At 43.4% G+C, this 25,803-nt stretch overlaps 1 long non-coding RNA gene across 1 annotated transcript; it reads left to right on the top strand.

The window, feature by feature from the left end:
* Positions 1-1,821: 1,821 nt before the first annotated feature.
* LOC130609712 (uncharacterized) lies at positions 1,822-17,519 on the top strand. The gene is made up of 3 exons (XR_008974856.1): positions 1,822-1,855; positions 17,106-17,259; positions 17,419-17,519. It is a non-coding gene; the product is annotated as an uncharacterized LOC130609712 (long non-coding RNA).
* Positions 17,520-25,803: the final 8,284 nt, after the last annotated feature.

Genomic DNA, 25,803 nt, shown 5'->3' with positions numbered 1-25,803 from the left:
CATGGTCAGCTGGGAGGCAGAGGGTTGGTGCCTCCTACACCGATGCTTCTCCAAGGTGGCAGTGTACGATCTCCAGACCCCTCCTGCAGCTTAGTCTGGAGCATCACCAAACCCAAAAGGTACACCTGAGCAGGGATGTGAATCTCACCAATTTGAACTCTATCTATTCTGACACAAAGGCACCCCAAACACTTTACCTAGTTAATGCCATTATTTGAGGAAAATACCACTCTTCAAGGCAACAGGCTTGTTGGACTTGGTGGACTGTTAACTTCAGCACAGGGATGCTCCCATGGACATTAAAAATAAGCACACAAGTGTTTTGCTGAGCTGAAAGGGCTTTGCCACTTACGATTTTGAAATACCAAGAGCAGCTCGCTTGTTCTGCCTGGAGTGTCTTTGTCTCATTTGTGCAAGTTAGTTTTGTCTGGCTCTGTAAGTCCTGCAGCTGGTCCTGGGGAATTACATGGGCCAGCACTCAGTGTTGGCTTGGTGGGTTTTCTCTGCTCGCTCATATGCCGACAGCAGTAAACAAAACCGGGTGCCTGGGCTGAGTGTTCATAGCGGATTAAACACCAAGCCTTAACCGATACTTATTGACAGGCTTTCGCAGCAAAGAGAGGACAGGTGACAATGTTCAAGTAATATACATAATAAAGCTTTGGAGAAGTGTGCTTGGGAGCTGGGGGTGGGGGATAGGAGACAGGAAAATAATGCATAATTCACAAGGCAAATTAATCAGTCCTCTTTCCTCTGCCTGTTGCAATTATATGGAATACTAGTAACCATGAGGTTACTATTTATTATTATTATTATTACTTTTATACCAGGACGCTGAACAGTGGGGATGGTGATATCTGAGTGAGGACGAACTGAAAGCTGCAGTCACATTTAGAGAGGTGCCTCACCAAGATTTCTATCTAGTTGTGCTTTCATTGTGGAAAGGGCTTTTTTTCTCTTTTAATTCTTTCCCCTTTAGATTGGTAGGGAGTTGTGGAAAACGGAGGGTGGGGGTGGTGCGCGTTAGAGCAGAGAGATTGGGTAAAATTATTTTCCTTCATGCTTGGCTAGGCCCCAGTGTGAAAAAGGGGACCCAGCTTAGGGCTGGTGGGAGATTGCAGATAAAAGCAGCTTCATTTCTAACTGACCTTCCATGCGTTCGGCCTGGCTGGGGGAAGGTGGGGGAAGGAACAATGAGAGCCACCTCCAGAAAACCATCCCTCAATACCTGCACCAGGCTCCAGGGAAATGAGGTGGGGAAAAAACAAAAGCAAGAGGCAGGGCTTTGCCTGGAAAGACTTCTGATAACCTCCATAGCAAGAGAGGCATAGACTGGGGAGAAGAGGACATTGCTGTGGCTGGGGACACAGGGGGCCTCTGTGACATGTCACAGTGTGGGATCCATGCAGGTATCAGAACCCTGTTCCAGAGGCTGTCAAAGAAGACGTCTCAAAGCAGCCAGATGATCTAAAGAAGTCAAATCTAAGTTCTGATTCAACAAAAGATTACATCCAACACTCATCATCCATTATTAGCAAGAATGGGTGCGGGCTTGAAACACATGCACAAGCACCCCTGTCACACAACCTTTGTACATCAAGACCCTTTGGAAAACATATGCATTTTGTATCTTTGAAGGAAACAAAACTTTGCATTACTTTGAATGTGATGTGAACTGAGTGAAGGGTCTGATGGAGGATGAAAGGTGCAGGTGGTCTTGATTGGTGCAGGTGATCCTGATTGGTACAGGTGGAGGGAGTTCACCAAGAGCTTGATGGGTTTACACAGGGCCTCAGCAAGGCTTCTTCTCTTTTGCTTGAGAATGGTGCTGGTGCTGGCTGCATCTTTCCTGGAGGTAAGGTGGCCTCTGCTGTGTGCTCTGGAGGAGAGATATTTCTTTATGCAGCCCTGGAGTAGCCGCTTTTTCTTTCTCTCTAGCAATCAAGCATAACACGGTCTCTTTCTTTTCTGTTGCGCAGGGTAAGACCAACCTGGGAGGCTTCTCTGGGGAGGCTCTGGTAGTCATTGCCTTAGCAGAACAGTGTCTTACTGGGTTTAATAGTCTATGGCAAACACTATTTGAGATGGGGTGTGCTTTTTGTAAGGATGGGCAAATCTGCCCGTGGTAAAAGTAGGTGTGAGTCTTTTGGGATGGAAACAGTTGTAATTCTGTTACGTTCAGAGAAAAGGCCTGGGCTTTCTGTGGTGTTAAATTTTGGTGCTGCTTTGAATCCCTCTTTCATATCCCTGAGCAGTTGGGGTGTTGTTTCAAGTAGGAAAGGTGAGAAGAGCTGTTCTGCCCTGAGTGGGGCTGGCTATAGGCTCTTATATTGCGGTGCCTGATAATGATGGCAATAAGCATATATTGCTCTTTTCTCCACTCCAGTGACTGCCATGAGCAACTCAAAGTGCAGATCCTTCCTGGCATGTGTATGATGATCACAGTGTGGGATTCACTCAGTGATTTCCTTTAGATTACTAAAAAAGCTCTTTTTCCCCTAAATCCTAGGCTTGTTTTTCCATTTTGCATAATGTTCTCAGCACCTGGAGGTCCTGATGGCAATTTCAGGCTCTCATTAATGGCGATGTAGCACCACCATCCTCTTGTTTGCAAAGCATCTGCAAGCCCAGTTAATTCTGCTGAAGTGCCAATATTGTCATGGAGCTCTTTAGCACCTTTGTCTGTAGGTTCCCTGTGTGTATTCGTATTTTTGGTGAAGAACTGAGGTGGGGTTTGGAGGTTTGCACAGGGAAGAGCCTGTGACCTGAGAATTCCTTCCTTTCACTTACATAAGGCTCAAAAGCCAGATGTAGAATCTATCAGCAGAGCACACATCCTTGTGAGCAGACTGTTTTTAGAAGCAGATTTAAGACAGAAAGTAGCTGTGAAAATGCTTCCTTGTATTTTGCTTTGTATGTAAAATCAAAAGGGGGTATAAACCCTCTTTTAACTTACATTTCCACTGACATAAGAGGCTCCTCAGACCTTGCTGCTGCTCTTTGAAGTGTCTGTGCTCAGATGACTGTTTTGTTGAAATGCTGAAGACATCTTCTCGGTTTCTGGCCCTTAGCATAGTCCTACCAGAGTATGCTTTCAGAGACACCTGCCCCAAGACAGTCCTGGCCAGTGCAATTAGAACAAAAGGTCTCTAATTAGACAACAGACATCTTTTTGAATTGTGCTATGTTGGAGAGGGTAGAAGGACTTTTGCTTTGCTTGTATATAAATGGTGTGGGTAATCAGGAGATTATTTCCTCAGCTTTTCTTTGAAATGCACTGGAAGTTGAGCAATTGTCTCCCTTGGAAGCCCTGGGTTGTTATTCCCATAAAACTTGAAGTATTACAACTTTAAACATAAACATCAGGTACATTTCAACTGACTTCCCAGCTGAAGATAAGAAACTTCATTGTGTCTCCTTCAAAAGGCTTGCATGTGAAAACAGCTAACAGAGGCATGCTCTCAGGTATACAATGGTTTCTGTATATAAAATGAAAGGAGTAACACTTCCTTCTGTTCCTACCAAGAGCTCTTCCAGCCTCCTGCCATCGAGAAATGGGCTCAGTTTATAGGCATTTTTGCTGAACCACCCAGGTGCCTGTGCAGGATTAAGCTGAAATAGGGGAGGTTTTGCTAAGCAACCTACCCTGTTGCCTGGGGCAGCAGGGGGGTCCAGGGGTGCAGGTGGGTCATCTCTCTGAGATGCTTTATACTGCTGAGCTTGGAAGTCCTCCAGAAGATATCCACTGGATGTTTCTGGATCCTGACAGTTCCTGTACTCTTTTTAGAATCCCTTAAGTTCTGCAAATTTCTATTGCTTCAGATCTTCTGCCCTCATCCTTGACTGCCCCTGACTACAGGACCAGCCCAGTGAGTCCTTTAGAGAAAAAAGATGAGGAGTAAGAATTTCTTGTTTTCCCTCACACACACACACACACACACACACACACACACACACACAAGATTAGCAGAACAGCTAGTTCTTCAGCATCTCGCCATCCTGCCTTCAAAACCTGCCTCTTGCCCAAGCTCGTGTCAAAATGTTCTGCTTTGGAAGTTGTATTACAGTTTTGTTTGATGAATAGCAGTACAGAGATGTGCTAGGTACTTCATAATGTTTCACATCAGAAACAAGATCTTTTTAGTTTAAAAAGTGTTTTTTTCAGTGTCTTGTTAATCTCTTGCTGTCTGGATGGAGGAAATGTTCTTGCATACCTGAGTTTGCCTAAACCTTTATTTCCAATCTTGGAAGGGCATTGGCAAAGTTAAGAGAGCCTTGATTTTGAGTTAAGTTGGAGAGACACTTTCAATCAAGTGTTAAAGCTGATGAACTCTACTGGCAGTAGACCCCTGTGATGACCCTGAGTGGGCTGCAGTGTTGGGAGGAGACTGCTTTGCCTTCTGCACTGTTAGCACCAGAGGAGTAGCAAATGCATTTGCAGGACTAAGAGTTCAATAGGCTGTAAACTCAAATCTACACACTCAGTGTTGCCTCTCCCTGGTGCTTTCAAGTTTCCAGGGGAAATTTTAGCTGGTTCTCGTAATTTTACTTTAGGTCTTAACCATCTTCTAGGAAGCCTAGTGAGATCCTTTGTCCTGTTCCTTGCAGACACTGGGTTTCTCGTTCCTTCTGGGTTTGTCTTGATTGAGGTGTCTGCTCAAGCCTGCACATGAAATACAGAGCACAGCCTGGACTTCTCCTGTTTCTGCCCAGGGAAATAATGCAAATCTCTTTATACCACCTTTCACCAAAGGAGGGGAGCAGTGAAGTTTGGTTATATCCTGAGGAAGGATTTTGAGAGGTATATACTCTGGTCCTGTTTTTAGGTCCTAAAGACAAATGGGAACAGTTGTTCCCACCATATAAGCTGGGCAGAGCATAAGGGGCTCTGAGACATGGGCAGCAGGGCAAATGCTGCTCTTTTTCCATCCTGTTCTCATTAATAATAGTTGACTGACCTGTTCTTCCTTTACCCCACAAGTCCTACTTAATGTCAGCAAAGCCTGCTAGCTAACATAGTTTTAAAATTTAAAAAAAAAAAAAATTACTTGTTATCAATCCAATTTCTACGAGAGGAAATTCTATTAAGTCCCCAGAAGAAAGTGTATTATAGCTGTACTTTCAGAAGCAGACCCTTGAATAAACTTTTTTAGTTATTTCACATAACTTCCATTATGACTGTCATTATGAAGCAGATGAACATTTTCTTGAACAATTAGGCGTGGGTGTATGGAATAAAGACTGCAGTTTGCCTGAGATCATTGAAACCTATCTGTTTGGGTGATTCATTTTCTTCCAACTAGGCTGCCCATAATAAGCTTTTCTTCTCTGGCTTTGTCTTGTTTCGTATTTCAGTCGGCCACAATGCCCAAAGAATTGAAAGAATGTCTTTCCCCATGTCCTTGTGCTGTGACTGAGCCCTGGCAAATAAAAATAAAAGATATTTATTTATTTTTTTTTTTTAAAGCAGAAAAGAGAAAGAGGCAGCAAAGCAGACTAAAAATAAAACAAGTGCTGTTTCTTGCAGTGATGGTAACTTGGGGCATGAGGGCCTTGAGAAATGTCTGAGGATGGGAGATGGGCTCTTTCTGCTTCTAATTGGGAGTGAAAAGACATCTGGATGCATATAAGAGATAGGTGGCAGAATATCTCTCATTTTGGCCTGGCAGTTGTATCGGATGGAGCCACATGCAGGCATGGGGATGCACAGAAGACCTAATCTCCTGCTTCTATGACTACAATAAAGTAACCTATGTTAGTAAAGTGTTCCTGGTGACTGGTGGAAAATTCAGCTATCCAGTGTGCATGTGTGTTATGAAGGTTTAACACCTGGTATGCAGACCTGAGATCAAGAAAATGGTATGCAAAATATCTTTACAAATACAGGGTGTCCTCTCTGCTCTCACCCCGTGGTCTGGGATTGCCAATAGAGGTGAAACGAGCCCAGCTTAATGCTTTGCTCAGTTCATTATTTCCCAACAGCTTTTCTTTGGAGCTGATCAGAACGTTGTGCCAACCAGGCTCTGCTGTTGATGTGTCCAGCAGCAAGGAGCCCCAGCAGGTTCCAGTGTCTGTCCTGGTAAAATCTTCTCCTCCTCAGCACGTCTCCTTCTCCCTAAGGGCAACAGCTTACTCCTCCCATACTCCATACTGCACAGACTGCTTTAGCAACTTCAATTTCAAAGGAATTAACCTGAATTTCCTTGTTTTGGTAGTTGTCTTAAAGCATGCTGTGAAATCACGACTGCACCTCATACTCTCCTCTTTAGAGAGCTTGTAAAGCAGTTAGGTGTTTTTTCCTGCACAAACAATGTACATAAATATACCTGAATAATGAGATGACAAGCAGATTTATTGAGGATGTTGTCACTTGACAATCGAGTAGGCTTGTAGTGGGCTAAAGCCTATCTCCATTGTTCATCCAAAATTAAACATCAGCCTACTAGCTGATCCCTTGCTGTTTTACCTCTTGTTGAAAGCAAAACAACAGTAGCCCAGCTAAAACTCCTGTCTAGTGGCTAGGACTGTAAGTGTTTCATTACGGTTATTGCCCAAGTCTACACAGCAGCCTGATATTTAGTCTGTACTGCTGCAAATGATATGGAAATATCCTGGCCACCTCTAAGAACTCTTTGTATATCAGCTTGTAAGTTAAAAAATTGCTAGAGAGCCTAAGAAAATAAAGAGCTTTCTTTTAAAACAGCAGAAGCAGCTGACTTGGGGTCTGCCCTGGGCTTCTTGTGGATATATATATTAACAGGGATTGAATTGAATGGAAGCTACTGGAGAATGTGAGGCAAGGGAAAATGTTTTCATAAGAAACAGAAATGGTAAAACTTAAGGGAGAAAGCAGAGAATGTGAGACCTTGAACCGTGCCTCTTCGGAGAGGGAGGAATAAAAAGGAAAAAAGTGCCCGCTTGAATAATAGACTAACTAGTGACCTTGAACATATATGGTGTGCATAATAAGAGTGAAACAAAGGAACCTCTGAATATGAGGCATTCTTAGACTGGAGAATAATAATCACGAGGCAAATTTAGGAAAAAAAAAAGGGGGGGGGAAGACATATAATATAACAGAAGTAATGGGGACCTGAACCAACCTGAGATGAGAGAAATGCATGAAGGGGTTTAGTGAGAGACCAGGCTCATGAATGGCCTAGTTACTGCCTGCAGCAAAGCCAAGATTTTCTTTCTGCTCCAGGAGGATTTTATTGATGTTTACTATCTTTGCCTATATATAGACTCCACTTCTTCCTCAGATCACTGGCCAAATTTAGGAAGTGGATAGTTTCTCAGTTCAGTTTTGCTACTCAGCCATACCCAGTCCTCCCTATGACCTCCTTGTAATGCAGCCCTACTCCAGCACAGTAGCTAGCAGGGGATGGTGTCACCTATTGAAGCTCTGTGGTGGCATCAGTTCACGCTAGTGAGGGATGTGGGTTGATGTTCATCACTGGGCTCAGTGGATCCAACAGGGTCAGTGGATGTATGAGTTCCCACTGGCATTAAGGAATAATGCTCCCAGTTTACCAGCTCTCTCCATAGGTGGTGGGAACTAATGTCCATCAAAGTGAAATACCAAGGGCTCTTGTGCTACCTTGCCAGTGTATCACAGCACATCAGATGTGCGGTGGCAACTTCTTAAGCCAGCTTGATCACTTGTTTGGTATCTGCTGCTTGCTTTCTTTGCTTGTGGATTGTCTATTTCTTGCTTTCCTGTTCTGAATGCAGCTTTAACACAGTACTCACCTGAAAGTAAAGTCCCTGACCACACTGTAGGCTCCTTTTTTCATTGGGTATAGTTTGCAAGATATTTAACTCCAACGGTGAGATACCTTGTACTTTTCTCGACCAAATCCTGTATGCTGTAGCCCCTTTATAACTGTCCCTCACAGCTGCTTCTGATTTGTGTTGATTACCTCCAGGAGAAATGTGCTCACTAATGATCTGCAGAAGGCACTTAAGATGCAAGACTCCTTTCTGAAGTGCTCCTTTGCATGTAACCCTAGTTTTGTTTCTTAATAATCAGTTACCTCCTTATATTGATGGTATATATATGTTGATCTCCTCTCAGAGGCTGAGAGAGATATTTTTCTTTAGCTTCCCTCTTCATCCCTTCTGTCCTCAGAGCAGAAGCTCTCAGAAGAGCTTGTCCTCTATAATGCTCTTCTAATGCTGTTCACTGTGCTGTGAACGCACACGATCACTACCTGACATCCCCACAAGTGGGTTGACTCTACCATCTCCCAGTGTTCTCATCTGCCCAGAACAGGACTATCTGAGAATGGGTTTCTCTGTTCACACTGGAGGTGGAATTTGTCTGGACCTCTGTGCTATGGATTTAGATGGCACTGCTTGTGTGTATGTGGGTTTGGCATGTGGGCAGATACTTGCTGCATCTATGCCTAAACCTTGATTCTGCAAGCTGGCACTAGAAGACTGCATACAATGGAGTTTTAGGGCCAAATAGGTCTTCCTCTTCCAACCCTGGCTGAAGCCACTAATGACTGATACAGAAAGGTCAGACACACTGATGTGGTTTTTGCCAAGATTTGCAAAGCCAGTGAGGCTGGACTCTTTTGTTGGGTTTCCATCCCACAAGGGTGCTACTTGGCTGCTGGATCCTTCTGATGGAGGACCCATTCCTTCACACAGCCCTGCGGTCCTCTGCCCATTCCCCCCTCTGCCTGGCTTCAACTGCTTTGTGTGGATCCTTGTGTTGTCCCCAGTTCTTCACACCACAAAAGATTAAAGATAATACTAATACTAATAATATAAAAACGCCCTTCTGAGAATGGCCTGCTGGCTGGTATTATGCCATATAAAGACTCTGTGAAATAGCTTGGGTAATTTACACTCATTAGGAGGAGAATGCAGTAGATTAAAGGTAGCAAGGGTGAATAGCTTCCCATTTTTGTCAAACTTCCCTAACCTTTTATTCACCTGCTGAAGCCATTATTTTATAATAACAAAAAGAGGAGAAAGAGCCTTGCGTGAACTTGGGGAGAAAGAGGGAGAGTGCAAGCTAGAAGCTATTTTCTCAAGAGAGAGAAATGCAGCACTATAGATTAAAGGTGAAAAGACAGCCCTCATTTAAATCAATCCACCTCTCCGAAGCATATTTATTCACAGATTAATTAGAGTTGCAAATGAAAATGATCTGGTTGGTGGGAACATTATTGAGGCCTTTAAAGTGCGGGAGTGAAGATTAAAAGGAAGCACACTTACCCTTTCCTTACGATCTAAAGAGGAGATCAAAAGAGTCGGTGTCAAATTAACAGCCCTGATGATTTCTCTCTTCTTCTAGTCCTCCGTTTATTATCTAAGGCTCATGTTGATACATGCAGGATGAAGACCTGCTTTCCAAAGCAGCTAGTGCATTAAGTGTGTAAGGACCCTTTAGACAATTCAGATCAGGTAGGAAGGTCTGCAGCTACCTGACTAGGATTTGGGTAATGAGTGTGTATGAAGGAGGGAAGCCTTAAAACTTTTCCTGTCAGATGACATGGGAGCAACTCTTCATTTTACATCTTGAGGCATTGTAGGGAATTGTTCAAGCTGCTGTAACATTGGACAACCAGCCTGCATATTAGTTTACCTGGTCTGTGGTTAAAAGAGATTAATTGAATGCCCAGCCTCTTGGGTGGCTGTGGGATGGATTTGGGTCTTGCTGTTGGATAAGAAACATCTTCCTCTCCTCATCTTGCCCCATGGAGCATGTTGTCAATTTGAAAAAAAATTCCCATTAGAGAAAGCAAGTTCACAGCCAGCTCTCTGCAACCTTAGGCTTGAGAATAGCTCTGCTCAAAGAGCCATCTCAAAAGGACCAGAAATAAGTTCTCCTTGCTGAGGTTTTTTTTTCAGAACATGAAAGCTGTGTTTAAACGTAATAAAAGGAACCATTTTGCAAAAAAAAGTTTATTTTAATATCTTTAAAAAAACACCCTGATTGTTCATATTTAAGTAAAAAAAAAAAGGTGCAGGAATAGGTATGCTGAGAACATGTTCCCTAAGCATGTCTCATTTTTATCTGAGTTTTGAAGGCTGGAAAAGAAACATCACCCATAGTCCTGCTTTTCTTGCATGGTGGTCTTACCTGTGCAATGAATGCTGAATAAGCTGACCTGTCTTGCCACAGACTGGCTCTGCTCTGGTGTTTTGGATTTGTCCCCATATGTGCAGAGAGGATAATGGTAGCAGTTGTGTAGACAAGGTTCAAGGAGTTGTCCAATTGGACGGTGACAAAGTAAAAGGCATCTCTCAGTTTGCAAGCATGCCAACATATTATAGATGCTGCAGAAGTAACATAAATGCACTTACTGCAATAGTTCATCAACTTTTTTCTGAGCCCTATTAGAAAGAAATGAGAAAGGAAAAACCAGTTGAATTCCTGATATCAGCGTGGGCAACGCAGAATGGCCCTGAAGCACTTATAGGAGGGGGAAGAAGCAGCAACGAGATGTACTTACTGGCTGTTTCTGAATCCAGACCAAAGCTTTCATTAAGGACAACTGTTTGGCCCTTTCACTTTTGGTCAGTGCCCAATAAAAGGGCTGACCATTACTTCAGATGAAGCTGTGCAGAGGATGAAGGGAAAGACAGCCCAGAGGACTCTGTTGAGCTGCACCCGAGGATTGTCTCAGGGTCTGGACTCGCTTTGGGGGAAAATATTTGAGTCCTAGGAACGAGGAAAGTCTTGGCTTTTGTACCGGCTGTAAGGGTTAGCAGTCCTGTATCTGTAGGTGCTGGTGAACCCAAATATCCAGGTGATATGGTTTGCAGTCCTGTATTGTATCAGGAGGAAATCAACTGTCTGTGCTACAGCAACAGGAGGTGGCTGCTTTTCTGAAACTGATCCCTGAAGGGTATTGAATGACAACAGTCCATTTCTCTGCTCCTAACGCTTAGGTCTATGTACAGAAGATGCTTGCCCTCAACTCCTGAAATGTAGTGGTTTTCCTTAAGCTTGAAGTGGGAGGTGTGAGATGGGTGCTAATAGCATGGCATGTTTGAAACTGGGGGGCTGGCTCCTCTACAGGAGACTCAGCTGCCCCAGGGCAGACTGAACCATGGGCAATGCTCCCACCAGGAAGAAATCCTAGATGGCAACTAACAGAAGATGGGGGATTGTTCCACCTATTTCTTCATTACCACACATCTCTTAATTTGCTGGGTTACCCCTATGGGATTTGGCATGTCTCTGTGTACTTTGATTTTTCCTCACAGTTGAGTTCTTCCACAATCAAGCACATTGATTGTCCCGCTTGCTGTATGAGGAACAATAGTTTCACTGGTGGAGGGGAAGGCAGGATTGGTCCCAGCTTTAACTTCTTGCTTTATTTTTATTCTTTGTCAATCCCTGCTCTCTCCACCTTGCATGTCTCTCCACAACCATGTGAGTGTGGCATGCTTTGTCTCCTGCTTGTCAATACCAAGCTACGAATGCAAGCTGTAGGTGCTCAGGCATAAGGGGCTCTGCATGTGTTCTGGCCATGCAAAAAGTTGTCTTCTCAAGCCCAAGAGTGGACTCAAGACACTTGTTCCAGACTGTGGGCTCAGCCAGACTTCCTCCTCTTCTGCAAGGTGAATGGGCATTGTGTCTGTGACAAGCATTTTACTCATGGGCCTGGTTCCTTCTTGAACTCTGCTGCATGGTCAGAGAAGCTTAGCCATGAAGATTTCTATGGAAGGGGTCAGCTCTGTGTTAGCGACTTGGGAACCTTTCTGCAGTGGCTGAAATAGCATTTTCAGTTTAAAGCATCCACTTTTCTCCTTGAAGCAAAGTTTGCATTTGCATGTGGATGCAAATGAGAAATGTAATAAGGTGGGGATTTTTAACTGTAAATATTTTGTTCCTGGTTTGATAAAACAGTATCTGTGGGTGCAAAGCAACAGTTTGTGTTGAGTTTTCTGTTCTTATTTTGGTTTTGATTTTGACCATGTAGGACAAACATTTTGCATCTGAAAGATTTAAATGAGCTGGGAGACTTGTTCACCTCCCAGCTCTGCTGACAGGTTCCAGGGTATTTTCAGATGCTCTCCTGAATTGATGATTTCTAGGTCAAGGAGAGTGTTATGTTTTTTTTGACCGTTTGTCTTCTGCTAATCGCTGTCAGCCTGGAGATTTATGCATTGATAGTGATGGCAGATGGGGTCACTTTTAATAGGAATTTAAATACCAAACAGTGAAAAACAGGGGTCTACAGCATGGGAGTTTTTACCAGGTAGGCTGCAGATAGTCTGGGGCTCCACTGTACTAAAAACATTTCTGTTTTTAATAAAAGTCCATAAATGGAAGCCTTGATATTTTTCTTGGAATAAATGCATTTACATATACTTTTTCTTTTTGAAAGTTTTAATGGGGAATGGCCACATTTGTTGCCCGGTTTCTGTGGTTACCTGTGTGCAACAACATGCTTCAAACACACTTCATGTGTGTAGCTGATCCTGCAGTATGAGTGGTGAATCTGGTTCGTGGGCTCTCTAGCTGTACTCCATGTGATTACTTCCTGCAGTACAGACCTTCAGAACCAAACAGCAAAGCATCTGCTCGTATTCTGGATTCTTTTTCTAGTTGAAATGAAAATCTGCAGCTGAGAGAGGAAATCTAGAATTGTCAAGAATGACAGAACAAATCACTGCACCTAAGTGGTATTTTGTCCTACGATAAAAGATAATGGATCCCCTTTTAATCTTTATGCTAGTATTGAAGTATATGTGAAACTAAAATTCCTAGGAAATCCAATGTCTTAATTTCTTTAGACATTTTCAGGAACGTATAAATTGAATTACATTTTTCTGTGTGGTGAGTGTGATCATTTAAAGAATCATGGTATGCTTCCAAATTTTTGTAGTCTGCTTAAAGAATTAGACTAGAGTTACAGATATAACCTAGATATGAGAAAGGATGCTCCTCATGTAGCTGTTGTGGTTTTTGCTTGTGAACTTTACAGTAAGTTTATCTTGAACATCCCCAATTGTTGTTAATGAAGAAAATTAGTCTTTTGAATATATGCCTCCCTTGCATTACATTCCCATCTGTTAACGGCATTTTCAAACTTGCCATTTTCAGGCCTCTTTGTAGTTTAAGTCTGTTTTCTCTTAGTTGCTGTATTTCCCTCATCTCATCTTTTACTTTACCAAGCACATTCTTGGAGCCCAGATCTCTTGTTTCTCTCCATTTTTTTTCTGTCCCATAATATTGTACCATTTTCCCATACAGATGTGGGAATTCAGGAACATCTCTACAAGCCCTTTCTTTAAAAGGGCATGAACAAATTAAATTTAACCAAAGAACTGTGTTTCAGGACAACTTCCCAATGATTTTTTGGAGTGGGGAATTGTGTCCTTGAGTCCCGCAGCAGCCCAAAAATGCATGGTATGTGAATATAAGGTTGTATTCTATTTTCCTAATGAAACCTCCATGTTATGCATCAGTTAACCTTGCCACATGCTAGGTTAAGTGTTTGCCTCAGAGAGGATGTGATCCTACAACTGTGCTCCATGATGGAGTGGCTTCTTTACTGTCATTTTGGAAACCTGGTGCAGAGTATTGTTGGCTTCAGCAGGCCAGAAGACGTAGGAAAAAGCTTCTTACATATGCAAGCTCAGGCTATTCCTTTGCTTTGTTGTTCTCAGATGCTCAGAATGTGTTCTCCCACATATACTTTTCTGTTTGCTGTTTTGGTAACTGTGTGTTTGAGGGCCTGAGATGCACAAGAACATTTTGCTGTCCTCTGGTTTTGAGCAAGTGCCCTGTTGTGGCAAGAGGTGGTTGTGTGTTGGGACAGTTACATCGAAGGGGTTAAATCAGCTCAGTCACTATCATGCCAAATGGTAGATTTATTTTCAGATCCCTGAATGTTAAATTGGGTAAACCAACAAACCAGCCTGTGGACCATGATTATGCAGCCACCAGCTGTCATCATTGTCTATGTGACATCTGGAAAGCATCCCATCTTGGTCTGGTAGGTTAGAGGAGTGGCAGAGGGTGGAAGTTAGATACGCCAGCCAGAAAGTGCATCCTGAGAAGTGAGGGTCCTCCATCCCACTTTGAACCAGCCACGAACAAACATTTTGTGAATAGGTATTAAAAAGAAAAGGAAAAAAATAACCCTCCAAGCACTCTTTGAAAGCTCCTGAGCACTGGAGTGATGCAGAGCTCTGGTTAATGGACACTCCCTAAGGTTTCCCCTCCCATGTACCACAATTGATTGCAGTGAGATTACGATGCCATTAAAATTCACTCTGCCCATAAACTAATGCTGTGGAAAATGCTGACGTTTATAGCAGCTCCTACAAGAGACATATTTCAGTATGAAAGTGAGTCCTAATGCAAGAACTTTATTTAGGTAAAACAACATCCAGAGAGAGGGGAGAAGAGGAGGAGGAGAGGTGGTGGCAATTGCAGAGAATTTTATTCCTTTCAACTAATGGGTATAGGGATGCTAAATTTAAAAGACATTTTTAATAAATCTATTGGCCTTTGACAAAATCAATCCAAACCCCATAAACCAAGAAGTCACCCACTTGGTATTAATGAGGCTACATTTGCATTTATTTTTCCTTTACACTAGACAAACCATTAATTTCCTGTTTATGCTTCCTTTGAAGTCTGAATGCTTGTAGATAGATGGCCACATCAAGTCTCCTGCTGCTACATTAATATTTTGCTATAAATGATAAATTTGACCATTTTCCACAACACCCCTTTTTTCTTTAAGAAAGCTGAGAAAATGCAAGCAATAAGTCTTAAGCCCCTGAAAGCTTAGCTGTTTTTTTAAATACTCTGCAGTCAGTGATTATTAAAGCAGTCGTAGCTTTAACTTCTGGTTGCATCTGATGGCACCCAACATTTTGCTGCTGTAAATTGAGAGATGCTCATTAACCAATCAGGGTCATTCTTTTTGCAAATCATTTTTCATTTGACTGATGCAAAAACTGGACACAGCCAAGTCACCTCTGCTTCACCCCATCTCTGGCCTCTGAAGGTCTCTTTTTGCATCTCCTGGTTGCTTCCATGCAAGTGAAGGACATCCTTGTGCCCCATCAGGACAGCAAAGGTGCCTTTTGCCAGTTCTACAGTAATTCACTTATTCTGTGCTTTTCCTTTCAGGATGCTCTATTGACCAAATAACTTTCTGGGAGTGATTGGTACCAGAAACTCCTCAAAACACCAGCTACTAGAAACAAAGGGAAAAACTTCTGAAAAACTTCCAGGAGTCTAGGATGTTGGGTAGGAGGGGGCTTTAACTCCTGAAACGATTTTTTGGGAGGAAATTTGTAAGTTTTAGTAGTCTGGACTCTTCTCTCAAATCACAGTCCCAGATCCAGAGACCAGAACAGATTTGGTGATGCTCCATGTTAGATGTGGGTCTAACAATGGGCTTCATGAGCTTAATATGGGTGGATTAGTCTTCTCTCAAGTGGAGTGTGACAACTGAGAGCCAACAGAGAGCCCCGGCAGCCAGTGCATGGAGTTGTGTGACAGCAGAGAAAGCCTAGGAAATGCCTAAAGTGGGGCTTCTGGTGGAAGCATTTTCCTGTAGCACAGTATAAGGACCTCCTCTGAAGCTGGTATTCACATTTCAGACATATTGCTGGGCATGGTTAACTGGGCACTGTGGAAGATGCACTTTTATACTGCTCTGATGGGACTGGGGAAGAAAGGGATGTTCAGTAGGTTAGACCTTCTCCTGAGAGACTCTTAGAAATTGGCACAGATACTTCTCACTGACTGATTGGCCAGCCCTTGCATAATAGCAGCACTTCTGCATGTGTGCTTTAGCAGGGATTTAGATGCTTAGATTCTAGCAGGCACTCAGCTGCCAAAGGATAGCTTTTGTGGTCTGTTTCTTGATGAAGGTGCCTAAATTCTTCCTTGATGACTCCTTAGGGGTTTTCAGATCTACATTCCACCTGTCATTCCTTGTTCCTCAAGAGAAGCATAGATGTGGAATCTTTCAGGATAGCTGCAGAGCATTTTGAAAGAGACAGTGATGTGTTTTGGTGCCTTTGTCTGACAGACAAGAGCTTGGTGCTGCAGGAAGCCCTGCTGCAATGCCTGTGTTGCCTTTACTCATGCAGCAGGGTGCTAGACTTTGAGAGGCAGATTCAGTAGTCTGAGCACTGCCTGGGTCCCAGCTGTGGCTACAGCAAGCCCCAGTACAAGCTTTGTGGCTGCAGCAAGATGGGTTTTGGTTCCCTTTTGAAGTCAAGTCCTCTGGCAGCACATCTCTGATCCATGTTCCTTTTCTGCTTTGCTGCTGTCCCCAAGTGACTCGGGGATGCAAAAAATGCATGGGCTGCAGGGATGTCCAATTCAGTGAGACTATGGATTAAGGGCTCCTTCAGCATTTGCTTCTTCCCCTTTCAACAAGATCTTTTATCTTTTGTCTGACAGGTCTCTCAGCAGCTTATGTGGTGGAGAACAATTGTGCTTTTCCCCTCTGTCCTAATCAGAATTGTTCCATGCACACACTTCCTATACAAGAGGCAGGGACCTGAGCATAAATTAGCAGATTAAAAGTAACTTTGTTTTTTTTTAATGAAGCATCATTTTTATATCTATGCTGGGGTTAGATTTCATATAACCCTGGTTTGTTTTCTTTGTCAGATGGAGTTTATGGAGGAGGGAATGGATGTTATATCAATAGGGGAGTGGCTATTGACACTTGCTGCTATGAAGTGCCTTTATGTGCTTTCAAATGGCAGGATTATGCTTCTGATGGCTCAGTGCCCGAATTGTCTCATGCTCTATTAACAGCCTAGATATGGAGGCGTGAACTGATCTTGGGGGATCTGACATGAAAGAGGACTGAGTATTAAATGTGCAAGTTGCACCTATTCTGTTTATTTCTTTGCCTTTTTTTAAATTGAAGAAACATTCTTACGTCTACAGACATTATTAGATTCAGCCTGCTGGGATTCACACCTTCCTTCCAACGTGCTTGGGAAGGACTTGTGCAGCACAGCAGTCCGATGCACCCCTTGCTAAGAGTTAGAGTGCTTAATTCAGGAGGCTGGCATAAGAACCTTGAGACTTGTTTTTAACACTTGTGGTATACTTTCTCACCATTCTCATTGAACTATTTTTTATTCAGCTCCCAATGTCTGGACTTAAAAGATGCCTATGTCCAAGATGCATGCCAAACCAGCTGAATGAGAAGCATACTTAAAAAAGAAATAACACCTCAATTCAGGTCAATAAAGGATGTGATGGTTTCAGAAATAATATTGATCTCGTTAGAGTCCTGGGTAAGTTTCCCATCTTGGGCAGCAGCTCTGATAAACATAGTCCTGAGGCAGATTCTGTACCAATTAATCTCTCCTAGCACCCAAGATTTGTGCCCAGCAGAAGCTTGGTGTTTAGCCCTACTCCAGCCAGCCCCTCTTTTTTGCCTGCCATCCTGCCAGCTGCTCATATTCTGAAGACAGTGGATGTCATCTGGGTATATCCATGGGATTTTTTTCCTTCCCCAACAAGTATGAACATGCTAAAAATCAAGTGAACGTGGTAGGTACTTCCCATCAATAATTAGAAATGAAAGCAAGCATGAAACAAATAAGTCTGAGTTATTCTTATGGGAATCTGAAACTCATATAGGGATTTCTGAAATCAGCCTCTTGACTTTAATTTCATATTGTGGGCTTTTTTCCCCCGTTTTTATTTTGAAAAAAGGAAAATACATGTCTAGCGTCTGGGACTTGGGAACCGCTCCTACCCCACACTTCTCACTGTCATTAATGTCTCTCATGCCATGGTGATACCAGTGTCAGAAAGGGGCTGAATCTGATGAAGACTCTAGGCACTGGGGATTCTCTCCACCCTTTCGGCAGGAACTGTATTCATGCTCTGGGAAGGGAGGTTAGTTGAGGAGGAGAGGTTTCCCAGTAGCCCTCAAAATCTGCCTATGAGCAGAGCTGACTTTGTAGCCACAAACCAAAGGAAACCTCCCAAGCCACAAAAACAAATGCAAGCATAAAGCCCAGCCAATTTTAATGGTGGTGGTTATTAAGGGTTTTGTTGCACCTTGGTTGTGTTAACTTGTACTGCTCAGGGGCAATGCTATATGCTTGGAATAACCAACCTCATGTGAGCAGATCACTTGTTTTCACCTCTAGCCATTGTATCCTCCTCTGATGTTTTGGGGTGTGTGTTTGTAAAAGGATATATTTAACAGCACTGCCACAGCTTTAAGCCTCTGCCAAAGCTGCAGCCTGTGCTGGTTGGAGAAGAAGCAAACCCAGACTGTTTGCTACTATTGGTCCTGATTCTACTCACTGAACAAAATTAAGTAGAACCTCCTCCCTGTAGAGATGATATGACATAGAGGGCATCAACACATGGGGTGAAGCATCAGAAGATTACTCACTGCTTCACAGATATTTCCATGGAGTGGACATCATCAATAACCTTGTCATATATGATTCACAGTCGGATCTTGGGGCCTGGATTTTAGCTGTTCCATTGGCCAGAGTCATCATTCATTTAGTCCTTGATAGATCAGTACCAGTTTAGTTTATTCCAACTCTCCCCTGTAGCCAGCATCTACTTGGCTAAGAAAACTTGGAAATGGGGGGGCTTTAAGGTAATTGAGAAGGGCACAGTGTCTTTGCTTTACTTCCACTGCAGATCGCAAAGTGAAAGGAAGACAAGAGGTCCTGTGTGCTGCAGGTTTTCTTTGCTCTTGTCTTTGGTTGTATCCTTTCACAAGAAAAAGCTGCTTGAGGACTATGGTACCCTAAATCTTTCCCATCCCACCATGAGCACTGGTGACCTGGACTTTCCAGTGTCCATCCCAGGTGCATCCCAGTGAGTTGCAGCAGTGAATGAGACAGTGCCCTTGAGTCCTCCTGCTATTTCTGCTGGAGGGGAGATGAGCTGATGGGTTCTGCCTGTCCTTTGAAACCAGAGCCAGAGAGGTGGAAAAGGGGGGAAAAGAGTGGGAAGCAGAGACACAAAGACTTGATGGGTTGATAGAAAAGGAGAATAGTACTCCCTTGTCTAATATCTGCTCTTTATTCTGCATCACACTAAGTTGGGACTCTCCGACTGGACACAGTGGTGTTGAAATCAAGGCTGAAATTAGTTTTCAGCCATTCATTCATAACTGTTATGTTTAAAAAAGAAAAAAAAAGGGGGGAAGAGAAGGTGGGGAAACAAAAGTAAATACAAAAAGAGAAATGTTAACATGTGTGGCTCAGAATGCATACAGCAGACAAAGCTCTGCTTGTTCTTTGACAATGGCTCTGAAAAACAGGTGTCATAGTAGCTGTACAAGGTTAAAGCACAGGGACCATTATGTACAAAATGAGTGAGTCTTTATCCAGAGTCTGCTTCAGCTCTTAAGGATGTGCTTGCTATTGTGCCAGTGTTTGCTGGAAGGACTCCATCTATACAATGGAGAAATTTTTCATTCTCACCTTCCCCCAACCTCCATTCCACCATCCAAATCTACAGTTATGGATATAATACAGACCTCTGGCATTCAAGGTCCTCATTGCCCTATACTTTTGAAACAAAAGCTATTGTGCTGCACCATGAAAGCCTGCCTGAGGCAGAATAAAGCTGTTCAGCAGCGGACCCTGAGAGAATATTTGTGAGGCACTCTCTAAAGTTAAAATCCTGGCAAAAACAAAACACTTCCAATTAGCATGTTCTCTCATTTTGTTTTGTGGGTTTTGGTTTCCTTTTCTCTCTCTCTTTCTCTGAGATGCTCAGAGAGATGCCCATATAAAAAGGCAAGTGACCTGTCCTTGCTTTCATTCTCAAAGAGAGAAGATGGAAAGAGAAGCAGGAATGCACAGCTTGGGAGACAACAGTATTATTAACAACAACAAAAAAAAAAAGTTAGAAACCAGGCTAGGAAGTGTGTTCTTCCTAGTAGGGAGCAGGATAGGCTGATGTGCTCTGAAATACAAGATACGAGGCTCAGCTACCCTTTTATTTTATTTAATTGGTAGTAACAAGCACAGGTTGCTATAATAGGAGCTATCCCACTCCCAGCTTGTCTATACCTTTCCCCACAGAACATCCAGTGTGCCTCAGGTCTCTCCTTGAGGGAGTATGATGGATAGTCCCTATGTTAATTTGTTTCTGGGGCATGTCTTTTAGACATAACAGGGTGTAGAGGGGGTATGGAGCTGGTAGCTGTTTCCATTGCCTGCCTCTAACCTGTAAGCCATTATTAAGTCTGGGCAACCAGGTGCATACTGTAGCCACAAAAGAGTTCAGTCATCACCAGGAGGTCCTACTGGGACAACCCCACCCCCTTACGTCATAAATGTTGTCTCTCTTGGGCTATTGTCTCTCTTTTTTTCTGTCAGATGTGTTCCTATGCTTGTGGCATTGTCCTTATTGCCTTGCATGCCTTTTCTGGGCCCTGGAAGCATCAGTGTGGTCTAGTGAGGAGGCAGTGCAATTCTTGAGTCTGCATATACGTTTGAAATGAGTCAAACACTTAAAGGTTAAGGAGGTGGCAGGGGAGTTGATTTCCCAGGATGATGATTCATCCATCTGCACCACAAACAGGGTACAATGAAGTGCTAGAGGTGGGAACTGCTTGGTATAAAGGAGAGGTATGGGTAAGGGTTAATCTCTTATGTAAGATCTGTATCCTCCACGACTCAAATTGCCCAAGACCATTAGTATGTCTTTGTGATTAGAAAGAGACAGTAAAGGGCTGGGGGGAATGACATAAGGAGGTGCAGAAGGAAGAGTTTGGGCTTGATTTTAATGTGGCTGCCTATTTTCTGTATTGAGTTTTGCATTTAGTGCCTATCTGGTGGGTGTGTGGAGCTGGGCAAGGGAAGCTTTGATTCAGTACTTGCTGTGACCCATTGCAAGCATGACTCTGTGTAAGCAATGTATCTTTGAAATTACTGCCTAACTTATTACTGACACAAGAATTTTAGCAAGTCTTTACATCCAGGTTGTAGAGATGGCTGAAGTGAAACCGAGATTGATGAGGAGTTAAGCCCCAGGACCCTGGTCCTTGGATTCCAGCACATGACAAAGGCTGGAGTTGTTCTTCCATCCTTGAACGCTTGGGTGGTAGCTCAGATGTCAGCTGGGAATCCCCATGCAGGCATCTGCTTCTAGGCTTCTTTCCAGTGCAATCCCCAAGCCCTTATGTTCTCCCCTGCAGGAACTGTGTTTTTCATCAGGGCCTGCTCAAAATCTATGGGCTGTTTTCACTTCTGCTTTCAGCACTGATTAAATTTGTACATGTACAGTATTGGATAGCATCTATCTGAATGCGAATTATCTACTCTATACTAGGCTCTGAAGTTATAAACTAAAGACAACAAAGGAAAGGGCAGTGAGATAGGAGAAAAGGGTGATTCACAAATTAATGACACACAAGATCCCCAAATTATTACACAGGCGTTTCCCTATCCACCATTGCAAGGCCCTGAGGATAATAACACTTGGAATGCCAGGGTAAAGACATTGCCACAGCAGCCTCTAGGTATGTAAGTGAGCAGTTATAGCACTGCAAGTGGAAGGCAAACTTCAAAATTGCACATGGGAGATGCCTTCAGTGCCACCCATGTTATAACACATTACACCATCTCCTGTTTTCTCTTACCCTTCTCTGTCTCTTACAGGGGGGAGGGACTAAAACAGAGTCTGTATCTCTGGATGTCTTTTATCTGTGTCTCAGCAGCAGCATATTGCTCTTTGGTCTATATTTGCATAACTATCCCTCCTAGTGTTGTAAGTTTTGAAAGTAATGCCCAGCTTGAGTTTTGGATTTATACTGAACTATTATATGCAGAACTGGTTTTAGCACTAATTAACATGTCTTGACACTTTGCTATGAAATGCATTTAAAAAAAATCTAGTGAAGATCCTTGTTTCAAAATAGTTAGAAACACTCGAGCCTCTAGTTCTGTGCTCCTGACTGCATCTGGTTAATGCTGCACTGCAATCACCTGGATGCTTGTTTATTGAATATTGCATTTCAGAAGCAGCTGCATTCATTGCACTTTTAATGCAGTGCTCTGGATACTTGGTCTATTTCCAGTTAGTTTGTTTTTTTTTATTCTTTGGCATTGGTATCAGCAACCCCCCTTTGTAATGCTGTGACAGGTCTCTCTGGGAGATGCTCCCACTGTGATTCTTGAGGAGTTAATCCTAGCTAACACCTTCTGGACCATTTCCCCATTGCTCTTGCTTTTTCCCACAGCACAAACCCAAGAATGCACTAATACCAGGTATGGAAGAAGCACGGACATCATGGCTTGGAATCTGGACATGGAGGTCTTCTGAGTGGGAGAGACAACATTTTGGGCCACCAAGGTAAAGGGACAGCTGCCTTGCTAGTTCCTTCTTCATGACATACTTCCTCCTCTTCCACCCCCCCTCCCATCATTCCCCTTTCTAGGTAAGCAAACTTCCTCCAGAATGGAGCTATAGAGGCACAAACAGTTTTTTCTGCCTCTTGAAAAATAGCTGCTGGGCAATATCACCTTTCCCATAAGAGACTTAATGGATTCGCTGTTCTTGTGTGGTTTCAAGGCAAAGGAAGAAATGGAACTAGAAAAGCAGGCTGATGTAAAGAAGTGAGCTAATGAAGTGAGATCACAAAGTGTGCAACCCCAGCCAGTTGTATCTTTCTCTCCAGTTACCTTGGTAACTGTGTAGTGATATGATGTTGCTTGGTTTTGTATCCGGCAAATGAAAGAAGCTCAAAGTACCCACCACTGGCAAAAATATTGGTAAGATATCATATTCATCTACAAAACAGAACAATTAAGTTACAGACTCGCTAGATACTGTATCAAAAGGGGAAATACATCTCCCCCAAAGCCTGGGTAAAATGACCTCTATTTTTTTTTTTTATGAGCCAGCAATTTAGTGCATCTTTTGATGGGATTTCTTAAGACCAAATCAAAGGGATCACAATAGGGCCACCTTTTTCAGTGATATGGTTAGCTGAATCTCTACGTCCTTTCAGTCTTAGGTCTTTCTCTTGGTTATAATGTTGTTTAAAGAGGGATATGGACTGCTGTTCAATAGAAACAGACTTTCTTAAAGGGGAGTTGAAAAAAGCATCCGCTCACAGTGGTGCAGAAACCTCTTTGACAAATGATAGGTGTTGATTTGCATCAACAATGAGTCTGGGCAGGTTCAGATCCATTGGCTGCCTGGCATGCCATTGGCAAGGGGCTGTCATGGATTCTCTGGTGGGAGCTTTAGTGGTAGAGTGGAATGGTTGCTGTAAACTCATTCTTTCCCCCATATGTCAAATATTGAGGCATTTCTTCTCTCTCAGGGTGAAAGGTGTTACTACTGCATCCCAGGTACTTTCCCCATCACTTCTTCAGTTCAATGGATACTCAACATCACAGGGTAAGATAGTTTAACATGGTCATGTGGGGAAATAGACCTTTATCTGGTCACCTTACCTGGCCAACCACCAGCTTTTTCTCCTATATACCCCCTTTCCAGCCTCATTTGTGGCCCTCAGCCCTGAGGTCTATGGTAATGGTGTCATACAGGCATAGTGTCTCCGGTGCCACTGTTTATATGGCCTACAGAAAACTGTGGTCTGCTTCAGACTTCCTTTGTCCTCTCTGTCCAAGAGTTTCTTTGGTTTCTTTACAAAACCTGTAGTAAGCTATTAGAATGAAAGGCTCTATGTAAGTCGAGGACTTGAACAGGAAAAGGAGATGGGAGAAACTCATCTGGGAAGAGCAAAGCAGCACTCTCCCACTTGGGGGGGGGGGGGGGGGGGGGGGGGGGAAGCTCAAATAACTTATTAAATACTGAATGTATCTCCTTTCTGCCTCTGCACCTGCAGGCATTGGAATAGCACAATGAAAGTTGGGCTGCGGTAGTATTGTCAGCTCTGGATGCAAAATCTAAATGGCCAGGATTTTGCAGGTGAATTTGGAGCCTCTCTGGGGGAAATGTGAATTACATCTTTGCACCTGCCTCTTCCCATGCTGTTTTCTGTGTGGTTCTGCAAAGCCTTGGGAGTTGACCTGGAGAGTTGAATGCTCAGAGCTGGAGGGGAGGTGGTTGGATTTAAGAGCAGATGTCTTGGAGAAGAGCAGGGTTGGATACAGAGCGTTGTCTCCTTGTGCCTTGAGGTAGTGTCAGGAGCCCCAGTAGAGCTGGTGAAGGCCTTGAACCACAAAGTCCAAATCTGGCTTCAGAAAAAACACCTGGCTTGCCTTTGCCAATACAGCTGAACAACTGCCAATGCAGCTGAACTAGAACAAACAAACCAGTTCTCTGTCTGGTTATTAGTCTAGTGGCTGATCAGGGGAGACCTGTATTCATAACTTCTGTTTCAGTTCACTGGCTGAACACTGACAGGCTCATCAAAACATGGAAAAGTTGTCCTAGGGTTGCCAACCTTAATTGCCTGCATAAACGTCTAATATTTGCCTTTTAAAGGAAGAAACATACCCATGTTATTATAGAGAGAACAGGTAGAAAGATCAGGGCAGAGGTGGTAGCACTGGTTTGAAGTTTATGAAGTCCCTTCATTCACTGCTCAGACCTAGCTGTTCCTGTGTGGTGAAGCTCATGTAAAGGAGGAAATGCAGATCAGGCATGAATAGAATGCTGTGGCTGAAAACTGATTCCTACCTTTAAGAGGAAAGTTGGAGGATGACAGATGGATGGACAGGCAGAGGAGTGGAAGGGTGTTTTTCTTTTCCAGTGCCCTGAGCAGGTGCCTGGCTGTGCGTTCAGGGCTGTAGAGACAACAGGATGCTATGGACAGCACAGCCTGATGTGTCAATAAAAAGGAGGGAAGACTAACAATAGCAACAACGCACCTGAAATGGGCTGGAAAGACTGAGAAGCCTAAGTATGTAAAGGTTGGCTAACTAGCATCCTGGAGGGAGGGAACAGTGGAGGATGAAGGTGGATGAACTGCCTTTATATATATATATGTGTGTGTGTGTGTGTTCTATATTCAGTGATTCTGCAGTGTCTCAGATACAGAAGTAGAGTTCTCCCATCAATTAACCCACCAGCCCTTTGTGCTATGCCCTTGAGAGGTGCCTGAATCTCACTGGAGTAAACCTGTATACTGCAGGGCATAGGACACATGCGTTGGACACCGTGGTCCTTTATCTTTGTACCATCTCCTTGAACCACCTCGATCTCTGGATGGAAAACTGCAGAAAATTCCTCCAGACAATAACGTGATTGAATTTACTGCCAATAATAGAGAAAGTCCGTCGTAGTAGCGTGAGAATTCAGGCCAGCACTGGATCGACGAGTTTCTGCTGCCATCCTGTGGCCACGGTCCGTGTTACTTTGCCAGGGCCCGATATCTCTTTTTGGGAGATTCTTAGCTTGAGGAAGGTGGAAGCAGGTATCATACCCTCATGTCCCACAGGCAGCTGACTGCACTTACAGCAGCATGTGCTAGGGCTGCTCATTTCCACAGTGCTGCTGGCATCTCCTTGCCATGTGCATTCAACAGTCGATGCTTTTCCCCTGCCAGCCTGCCATTTTTGCAAAGATATTTTGTTGTGAACGTTTCCCTCCAGGCTTAGATCTGCAGGGTTAATCTGTGCATTCTTTTCCACCGTAATAGGTCCATTCTTTATAAGTTGCGTAGGTGTGTTCCCATCACTCCTGCAGAATCACAAAACCTCCGGAGATTGTATAACCTCCAGCAAGACAAAATAATTATGAATCTTTGTACATTCAAGTCACACCTCAGAGATTTCTTTTATTCAGACCAATGATATTTTACCCTGGTTTGCCCACTGAAGAGGAGAAAGGTAATATGGAAGAGAGCAGACTAATGCTCTGCACAAAACTTG

The sequence above is a fragment of the Pezoporus wallicus genome, unplaced genomic scaffold, assembly GCF_028554395.1.
Source record: "Pezoporus wallicus isolate ANWC-B61680 ecotype Strahan unplaced genomic scaffold, APGP_CSIRO_Pwel_v1 contig_593, whole genome shotgun sequence".
In the NCBI taxonomy this organism is placed as follows: Eukaryota; Metazoa; Chordata; class Aves; order Psittaciformes; family Psittacidae; genus Pezoporus; species Pezoporus wallicus.
Note: the sequence above shows the minus strand (reverse complement) of the source record. Positions and strands in the feature narration are given on the sequence as shown.